Below are 10792 nucleotides of genomic sequence, written 5' to 3'. Positions count from 1 at the left end.
TTTTTTTTTTTTTTTTTTTTTTTGTCTAAGTACATCTTAATTTGAACCAGCTCCTTTTTCATGCGCTCCATAGCTGCTCGTGGCCAGTGGCTACCACATTGGACAACACAGCTTTTCAGCATTAGAGCCAGAGAGAATGTGTGCCCTCCCTTTTAATCACTTTCTCCAACTCCAGAGCAAGTGATGGAGCCTGCTTTAGTACAGAAATCAATGCTTTAGCTCAGTGGTTCTCAAAGTTTTTGGTCTCAGGACCCCTTGGTATACTTAAAAATTATTTGAGCTTGAAAAAAAAATTGAGAGCTTTTGTTCATGTGGGTTATATCTAACTATACTTATGCCATTACAAATTAAAATTGAGAAATAGTCGGGTTCCTTTTAAATTAAGTATAATGTATACAGTAAGACTCAACTATATTTGGTTTCGTGAATTTTGGCAAATGCATAATCACGTAACCACTACCACAATCGATACCATGATATAGAACCTTCCCACAACCTCCCCCCCCACACACACACACAAAATTACCTCCTGTCCCTTTGTAGTCCAGTCTTCGGCCCACCTTCAGCCCTAGCAACCACTGACCAAGAGTGAGAAAAGTTTTAAAATCCAAGACTCCCAAATGATTTTGCCCAACTGTAGGCTCACGTAAGTGTTCTGAGTCCATTTAAGGTAGGCTAGGCTAAGCTGTGATGTTCAGTAGGGTCGGTGCATTACATGCATTTTTGACTTCGGATATTTTCCACCTATGATGGGTTTAGGGCAACATAACTGCATCACAGGTCAAGGAAGATCTGTACTCCTCATTCCATGAAGTTAACAATGCCTGCAGCCTGACCCCTGCTGCTCATCTGACCAGCATGGGTGCGGTTGTCATTGACTAATAGAAGTTCTTAAAAATAAAGACAAATTACTAATTTATGTTGATAACACTGCTCCAAGAAACCAGGCAGTGCCCGCTCTCACGTCCATCAGGCAGATCAAGGATTTGCAGCATCCTGGGAGATCACAGGGTCATCTGTCAGAGCCTTAGGCATCTTTCAGCTGCTGGGATTGTTTTGCAGGTAAATGGCTTATTTGAGATCCTAACCTCCACGGGATAAAACCCCCAAGCGGTGTTTTCCCAACTGCCCCCACCTGTTACAGTCAGTCTTGCTCCTTTGACACCAAGGAGTAGGTCCCTAAATAACATTGTAGCCACTGCCATCTCATTTCAATATTTAAATCACTGTCCTGTTTATTTTCTTATTTAAAACTCAAAGGTGATTCAAAAGTCTTCTCCCAGACTCCGGAGGAGAGAGTGACCCGGAGAGAGAGGAGTCTAGCTCTGAATACCTTTCCCACTTTCTCTCCTACCTCCCCTGTGTCTCAGAAGACAGACTTCAGAAATTGTGATCGCGTTGTCACACAAAGCCACAAGAAAGATCTGGAATCCAAACGAGAGCCTTTTTAATATTTTTTAAAAAGTTATCATTGTGCTGTATTTTCCTACCACATAGGTAGACTATGAAAAAGAGCATTGAGGGGCACCTGGGTGGCTCAGTCAGTGGAGCATCTAACTCTTGATTTCGGTTCAGGTCATGATTTCCAGTTTGTGAAATTGAGCCCCGTGTTGGGGCTCTCCCTCTGTCTCTGCCCTTCCCCTGCTCTCTAAATTAATTAATTGATTGACTGATTGACTGATTGATTGATTGATTGATTTTAAAAAGGTATTGAATTCCGTTCCAGCCTTTACAACTTGATACAGGGTTTGACACAGACTTTTCCTTGGAGTACTCTCATTAGTAGAGACCTTGGTGCCCCTCTCCTCAAAAGCCACACTGACCCAACACCTCTTAATAAACCCTGAGGGCAGGACTGGCACAAATGGCTGGGTTTGGTTGGCAACTCTCTCAAGGTAGATTATGTAGCATTTGATGTCTTTTCTCCTTGGCTTTGGGTCTACATGCCTGTTCTGGAAAACCAAGACAATCCTTTCACAAGTGTGAAACACCTGCTTTTCATTTCCAGGCAGAGAAAATAAAAACAGAAGGATACAAGCTGTGGTTGCTTCATAAGACTACGCCCCCCTCCCAAAAAAAAACCCGAACAAAAAACCTAACAGTAACAAAAAATGACTCAAAAATGGGTAAATTCTCCCTCAAACAGCACTCCAGCACTCTCCTGCCCTCCTCTCCTGTTGTTGTCATTTTTCCCAGAAGTCCTCTGACCACACAGTTGGCCCTCATATCAGCCAACTCCCCAGATGAGTTATGGGTTGACCCCAGGGCCAGAAGGGGATGGGGTGAAGTTGATAAGCATCATCTCAGATTTCTAAATGTTAAGTAGAGGTGAAAAGGGTTTCTTTGCTCAACTGGACCCTTTGGGGAGTCAAATGTAGTGTTAATAATATTAAGACTACAGGTGTGAACTGGGCTTAAATAAAGAGATCCTTGGTTCTAGGTCTAGACTGAAACTTCCATCTGGCTGGCTGCGTGAACTTAGGCAACTCATCTTTTTCCCTGGGTGTGATGGTTAATTTTATGTGTTAACTTGGCTGGGTCCTGGTGCCCAGATATTTGGTTATTCCGGATATTTCTGTGAGAGTCTTTTTGGGTGAGATTAATATTTAAATCTATAGACTGAGTAAAATCGATTGCCCTTCCTAACATAAGTGGGTTGCATCCAATCAGTGGAAGATCTGAAGAGAACAAAGAGACTGATGGCCCCCAAGCAGGAGGAAATTCTGCTAGCAGATGGCCTTCAGACTTGAACTACAATACTGGCTCTTCTCTGGGTCTCTACCTTGCTGGCCCACCCAAAATATTTGGGGCTTGCTAATTTCCACAATCAGGTGAGCCAATACCTTAAAATTGATCTCTCTGTCTCTGTCTCTCCCTTTCTCTGATAGAATGTATATCAGATTGGAAACATGAAAAATATAACACACAGTGAGGTCGACTACATGAGGAAATAGGCACTCTTGGGCATCCCTGTGGGAGAGTAAATGACTATCTCCATCCTAGACAGTTTGAACTACTTAGAAAAATTAAAAATCTGCATATTCTGTCACCTAAGTAGGTACCGTACACACACAAGAATAAGGATATTTATTGCAGCCTTATTGCTAATACTCAAAGATTGGAAGCAATCTAAATATTCAGCAAAATTATGGGAACCCCACGCAGCTTAGTACTGTGTACTATGAAAATAATGAGCCAGCTCTTTGTGGGTTGACAAGGAAGGTTCTAAGATTCCAAGACGTTGAGAGAGAACAGTGAGGTGCAGGACAATGAAATGGAATGCTGTTATTTGCAAGAGAGAATAAAAATTAAGTGATTATAAATATAGGGCTAATAAAGAAACTGGGAACACAGCCTGCCTCTTGTAAGGAAAATATGTTACTGAGGACAGGGAAAGACATCCTTTCGTCCTTTTGTACCATGGGCATGCATTATTTATTTAAAAAATAATTAAAAATTTAAAACCTGAAAAACATAGGGGAAACAGTATCAAAACTGACATCCCTTCTGGTAAAAAATGTTCATTAGAAACTTGTAAAAAAAAAAAAAAAGTGAAAAAGCAAACTATCATAGGATCAGTTTGATCTCAAATTTGTAAAAAGATATTTGTGTATGGGTGTCCCTGCATCACAAAATGATTGGAAGGTATACTCCCAAAGTAGTAATTCTGGTAATCTCTTTGTGGTATATAGTAATATATATTTTTTATTTTCTTCTGAACGCTTTTGCATGTTATCTGAATTTCTATACTGATCATTTATTTCTTCTAGTTAGACAAAAAATTTTTAAGAGAAGACTATATGTAAAATTTTGCCTTTCTTTATGCAATAGTTCTGAATTGTTGCAATGTTTGTAACTCATATCTTGGTTGATCTCCAGTCTCCGGGGGATCCTAAAACTCAGCTTTTAGGCTCATCTTACCTCAGATCTTGATAATAATAATAATAAGACCACATTTAACCTTTCCTAGGTAGTCCTTTACAAAAATAATGTGCAATTAGCAGATGCAGTCATCATTATCTAATTTATATGGCTGATCAATTCGTACATTGTGTATATTCACCCTCTTAAACTAGCAAGCCTCTATAGGCCTTTTAGAACTCGGATATGGTCAATCGTGTATGTTTCCTCCTATTTGATGTTAATTTATGTCTTGTCAAACAGTAACTGTATTCCTCTCTTTGTTTTTCCCTGGTAAGAATGGCATTCAAAGTCACCCACTCCTGTTCAAACAACAGTCCTGTAAGACCTTAGCACATTGCCTCAAGAAACTGCCAGATAGTTTCCCAAAGTGTTTGTATCTGCCCCCAGTTTCTGGCACAGGGCTCCCGGAACCTTTGTAGTTTCCTAAGTGGTACGAGCACCAGGAGCATCTTTGGTTCTACAGAGGTGATTCTGAATGGGCTCTGGATGGCTCCTGGATGATTAGAAGCTTGGAACTTTCAGCTCTACCCCTCATCCTCCAGAGGAGGGACTGGAGGACTTAATAATTGATCATGCTTATATGAAGAAGCCTCCATAAAATCCCAAAAGTAGGGGTTTGGAGAGCTTCCAGGTTGGCAAAGCCATCCCAGCTCCGTGGGAACAGAAGTTCCTGCACACATGGGACCCTCACAGTCCTCACCCTGTGTATTTCACCCTATGTATTTATTCATCTGGCTGTTCATCCATATCCTTTAATAAACCGATGAATGTAAGGAACTATTTCCCTGAGTTCTGTGACCCACTCTAGCAAATTCAGTGAACCAGAGGAGGGGGTAATGGGAACCTCCAATTCTTAGCCAAATTGAACAGAAGCTGTGGGTAACCTGGAGACCTACTAATTGCAGATGGTATCTGTAGTGGGGTGCAAGCAGTTTTGTGGGACTGAGCCCTTCATCCGTGGGATCTGACATTCTCTCCAGGTAGACAGTGTCAGGATTGAGTTCCATCGTAAGGCATGCAGCTGGTGTTGCAGAGAATCGGTGGGTGTGGGAAATCATGGTATTAGAAATCTGGTGACAGAGGTGTGGTGAGTTTGGTAGTGGTGTGAAAAGTACAAGAGCAATCCTGGAAGGAGAGCTGGATTTTTCCCAATTCAGGAAAACTGTGCAGGTTTTCCCTACACACGGGTTCAAAGAGCTAAAGGAACGAATGAGACCAAAGTCTCACCAAACAGAGGACGCTAATAAAGAGATAGAAATTATAAAAGGAAATCAAATAGAAATTATGAACTTGAAAGAATAACTGAAATGGAAAATTCACTAGAGGGACTCCACAACAGATTTGAGCAGGCAGAAGAAAGAATTCGTGAACACAAAAATAGATCAATCAAGATTATCCATTATAGGAACAGAAAGAAAAATAATGAAAGAACAATGATCAGAGGCTTAGAGATCTATAGAACACCATCAAGCATGTAACACATGCACAATAGGAATCCCAGAAAAGAGGAAAAAGAAAGGGGCATAAAGAATATTTGAAAAAATGATGGCTAAAATTTGATGGGAAACACATCCAAGAAGTTCAGGGAACTCCAAGGAGGATAAATTCTACACATCCAAGAAGTTCAGGGAACTCCAAGGAGGATAAATTCAAAGAGATTCACACCTAGACACATAATTAAGCTGTCAAAAGACAAAGATAATTTTGGAAGCAGAAAGAGAGGTGACTCTCAAACAAAAGGAATCTCAAAAGATTAACGACTGATTTCTCATCAGAAACCATAGGGAACAGAAGGCAGTTGGATGATATGTTCAATGTCCTAAAAGAAAAAAGAACTGTCGGGGCGCCTGGGTGGCGCAGTCGGTTAAGCGTCCGACTTCAGCCAGGTCACGATCTCGCGGTCCGTGAGTTCGAGCCCCGCGTCGGGCTCTGGGCTGATGGCTCAGAGCCTGGAGCCTGTTTCCGATTCTGTGTCTCCCTCTCTCTCTGCCCTTCCCCCGTTCATGCTCTGTCTCTCTCTGTCCCAAAAATAAATAAACGTTGAAAAATAAATAAACATTAAAAAAAAATTAAAAAAAAAAAAAAAAGAACTGTCGATCAAGAATTCTGCATCTGGCGAAACTACTCTTCAAAAATGAAGGAGAAATTAAGATATTACCAGATAAGCAAAAACTGAGATTTGTTTCTAGCAGTCTTGCCCTGCAACAAATACTAAAGGGAATCTTTCAGATTAAAATGAAAGGACACTGGGGTACCTGGGTGGCTCAGTAGGTTGAGCGTCCGACTTCGGCTCAGGTCATGATCTCACAGCTCGTGAGTTCGAGCCTGGCGTCGGGCTCTGTGCTGACAGCTCAGAGCCTGGAGCCTGCTTCGGATCCTGTGTCTCCCTCTCTCTCTGCCCCAACCCACTCGCATTCTGTCTCTGTCTCTCTCAAAAATAAATAAACGTTAAAAAATTTTAAATAAAAATAAAATGAAAGGACACTAGTTAGTAATTCAAATCCACCTAAAGAAATAAAGAGCATCTGTAAAGATACTTTCAAAGGTAACTTTGGTACTCAAAGGTAAATATGAAAAATGGAAAAATGTGTTTTTTGTAACTCATTTTTGTCTTCTGACTTAAAAGGCAACTACATAAAGCAATAATTATAAACCTATGTTGAACATTGTGTGCCCACACAATGCATAAAGATGTAATTTGTGGGGTGCCTCAGTGACTCAGTCAGTTAAGTGTCCAACTCTTGATCTCAGCTCAGGTCTTGAGCTCAGGGTCATGAGTTCAAGCCCCATGTTGGGCTCTGTGCTGGGCATGGAGCCTACTTTAAAAAAAAAAGATGTAATATGTATCATAACAACTTAAAAGGTGGGAGAAATGAAGATACACAAGGGCAAAGTTTTTGTAGAATAATGAAATTAAGTTGGTATTAATCCAAACTAGATTGTTATATATTGAGATGTTAATGGTAATCTTCAGGAAACCACTAAGAAAATGACTAAAATATATATACAGTGAAGGAAATGACAAAGGAATTAAAACGGCACACTAGAAAACATATATTAACACAAAACAAGGCAATGATGGGGGGAATTGAGGAACTAAATAGACATAAAACATAATTTGTTTTCTACATGATCAGTGATCACATTAAATGTAAATGGACTAAACTCTCTAAAATCCAGAGATTGACAGAATGGATAAAACAATATGATCCAACTGTATGCTGTCTACAAGAGTTTCATTTCATTTTATTTATTTTTTAATGCTTATTTATTTTTGGGAGAGGAGACAGAGACGAAGTGTGAGTAGGGGAGGGGCAGAAAGAGAGGGAGACACAGAATCCAAGGCAGGTTCCAGGCTCTGAGCTGTCAGCACAGAACCCAATGTGGGGCTCGAACTCATGAAGTGTGAGATCATGACCTGAGCCAAAGTCAGACGCTTAACTGACTGAGCCACCCAGGCACCCCTACAAGAGTTTCATTTTAGATTCAAAGACACAAATAGGTTGAAAGTAGAAGAATGGAAAAGGTCTCGCCATGCAAAGAGTAACCAAAAGACAGCCGAGGTGACTATGCAAATTTGAGACAAAATAGACTTTAAGACAAAAAAAAAATTGTTACTAGAGACAAAGAAAGACATTTTATGATGAGAAAAGGGTCAGTCCACCAAGAAGATATAACAATTGTAAAGCATACACACACTTAACAACACAGCCCCAAAATACATGAAGAAAAAGAGGACAGAATTGAAGGGGAAAATGGACAACTCAAGAATAATAGTTGGAAGGGCACCCGGATGGCTCAGTCAGTTGAGCATCCGACTCTTGATCTCAGCTTAGGTCTTGATCTCCGGGTGGTGAGTTCAAGCCCTGTGTTGGGTTCTGCTGGGTGTGAAGCCTACTTAAAAAAAGAAGGAGAAGAAGGAAAAGAAGGAAAAGGAGAAGAAGGAAGAGGAGGAGAGGAAGAAGGAGGAGAAGAGGAAGAGGAGGAGGAGGAGAGTTGGAGATTCCAATACCCCACTTTCAATAATGGGTAGAACAACCAGACAGAAAATCATCCAAGAAAGAGAAGTTTGAGCAACACTGTAGAGCAACCATATCTAGCAGACATCTATAGAACACTCCCCACAACAACAGCAGAATACACTTGCTTCTCAAGTGCACATGGAGCATTCTCCAAGATAGACCATATGGTAGACCATAAAGTAAGTCTCAGTGAACTTAAAAAAGATTGCAACCATGCAAAGTATGCTCTCCAACCACAATGCAATGAAATTAGAAATCAGTAACAGAAGGAAATTTGGGAAATCACTAAACCGACAGAAATGAGATAACATGTTTCTAAATAATAAATAGGTAAAAGAAGAATTAACAAGGGAAATTAGGAACCACTTTGAATGAAAGAGATTGAAAATACAAGTCACAATACTGCAGAGAAAAGACTATCACTTCTTCCATGTTGACTCAGACCTTGAACTCCTTCTGCTTGATAATCTCGTCCTCAGGTCTCGATAGGCGTCCTGCCTGCTGATTCACATTTACCTCTTGCTTATTTTATGTCCCTCTGGCAACGCAATGTCTGAGGGATCATGGTTTTATTAGGAGAGCTTTAGAGTTGGTCTTTTGAGCCAGCCTACCAAAATGCAGGAAGAAAAAGAGGACAGGATTGAAGGAAAAAACAAGTTCTCTCTGCCCTCTTCAGGCCTCTCTCCTTGTAGATTAGCCATCTTGTACTTCATAGGAGAATGAGACGGATGACCAAGGGACTCTTTGAAGTTGTAAGCCTTTACATTTTTTAACAGGGCTTAACCTCCTAGCCAAGCCTTCCCTTTCTACTGGCTCCTAGGGTAAAGTCAGTAGGTAATTAACAGCTCCCCGCACAATGCCAGGGACCTGGGAATGACTCCAGGTGGAACGGCCACCCTACCAGCCTGACTAGCAGACCAGGGATCGACCACCAAAGGTCTATTGTCCCCTTTCGGTTTTTTATCCAGTTTCAGAGAAAGAAAAAAAAAATACAAATCTATTTATGAATTTAAATCCACAAGTTCCTTTTTAAAAATTAAATGCCATTTTTATAACTAGTGGAATATTACCTTAATAATAATAAGAGGATTTAGAACACAGTTGACAGGAGAACCACTTGTACACGACACACAATTGTATAGTCAGTATCTCAGGCTAAGGGGCAGCTTGTCAGTCTTTATTCCAGCCCCTGTTGATTTGTTTTAAGAATCTGAGGTGAGAGATCGTGATGCATTACTCTGATGTGAAGTAAAACCCATCTGGCTTTTGGCATGCCCCCATTTCCCAGACAGATGGATAATGTGGTTAGCTGGAAGTAACTGCCTTTATAATATTCATATCTGCTCAAGGATGTCTCAAAGACCAGAGGTCTGAACAAACATGGGTCGTATTTTTCTTGGCAGATGATCTAACCCAGATACAACTTTAGAACAGGGGGGCTCAGTATGGTCCCCAGACCAACAGAGTCAGTGTTGAACCGGGGAGCCTGTTCAAAATGGAAACTCTCAGGCCTTGCCCCAGACCTGCTGGATGAGAAACTCTGGGGGTGGGGGACAGCCCTCTGCATGTTAACAAGCCCTCTGGGGGGCTACCGACTGACACACGAAGGTGAAAGCCACTGCTTTAGAAAACTATAACCATATTTCTAAGAAAGCAGAGAAAACATTAATTCTGTAAGATCTTTTAAATGCCTGTTATGTGCTAAGTACTGTTCTCCCAGTTCTCGGGGGGGGGGGGGGGGGGGGGCGTGCCTCCAAAGTCTCCAGAGAGGAGGGAGGGAATCTAAACGTGGGAAGCTTGCTATAGGCTGACTGCAGCCTTGATAGGGCCCGGGAGGCTGCCTGGAGGCCCCAGTCGCTAGTGGCCAGAGAAAAAGGCAGACCAATGGTTGAGGAACACAACTTCCGTCCTCCCCAGGAAGCTTGTGATCCTGGTACGTGAAATCTCTCCTCTCAACTGTTGAACAACTTGGAAGCCAAATTTTATGATTATTAAAAAATTATTTTTTTAAAAAAAAAAGAACAGCTCTATTGAAACGCAATTACATACCCCACAATTTGCTGTTTTTAAGCATATGATTTGATGACCAGTTGATGAACATTTGCGTTGTTTTCCACTTTTCGGTATTATAAATAATGATGCCATGAACATTTGTGCACAAGGTCTGTGTGCACTGCGTTTTCATTTTTTATGGGCACATACCTCTAAGTGGTATCACGGGGTCATGAGAGAACTCAGTGTTTCCATTTTTGAGAAACTGCCCAACTGTTTTCCACTGAGGCTGCCCCATTTTACATTCCCAGCAGCTGTGTATGAGGGGAATGTCCAGTCCCACGTGCTCACCAACACTAGCTATTGTCTGGCTTTTTAATTTTAGCCATTCCGGTGGGCGTGGTGGGATTTGTCACTTTGATTTCCATTTCCCTCATGACTAACGATGTTAAGCATTTTTTCAAGTTATTATTTGTCCGTTTTTAAATTATGTTGTTGTCTTTTTTATTATTGAGTTGGACGAGTTCTTTATGTTGTTTGAAGTAAGTCTCTTATCAGGGATATGATTCGAAACTATTTTCTCCCGTGCGTGGGTTGTCTTCTCTTAATTGTGTCCTTTGTGGCATAAAAGCTTTTAACTTTGATATAGTCCGACGTATCTAATTTTTTCCTTTGTCACTTGTGCTTTGGGTATTGCGTCTAAGAAACCACTGCCTAACTCAAGGTCCTAAGTACTCCTGTACTTTCTTCTAAGAGTTTCATAATTTTAAATCTTTATCTTTAAAGTATTCTTGTTAACCCTTCAGACTACTCAAGACACATCTCTGTGTGGATCTACCTTACAGTTGTGGAGT

Source organism: Leopardus geoffroyi, chromosome D3 (assembly GCF_018350155.1).
Source record: "Leopardus geoffroyi isolate Oge1 chromosome D3, O.geoffroyi_Oge1_pat1.0, whole genome shotgun sequence".
NCBI classification, from domain to species: Eukaryota; Metazoa; Chordata; class Mammalia; order Carnivora; family Felidae; genus Leopardus; species Leopardus geoffroyi.
The sequence above is the reverse complement of the archived record's forward strand: the minus strand, read 5'-3'. Positions refer to the sequence as shown.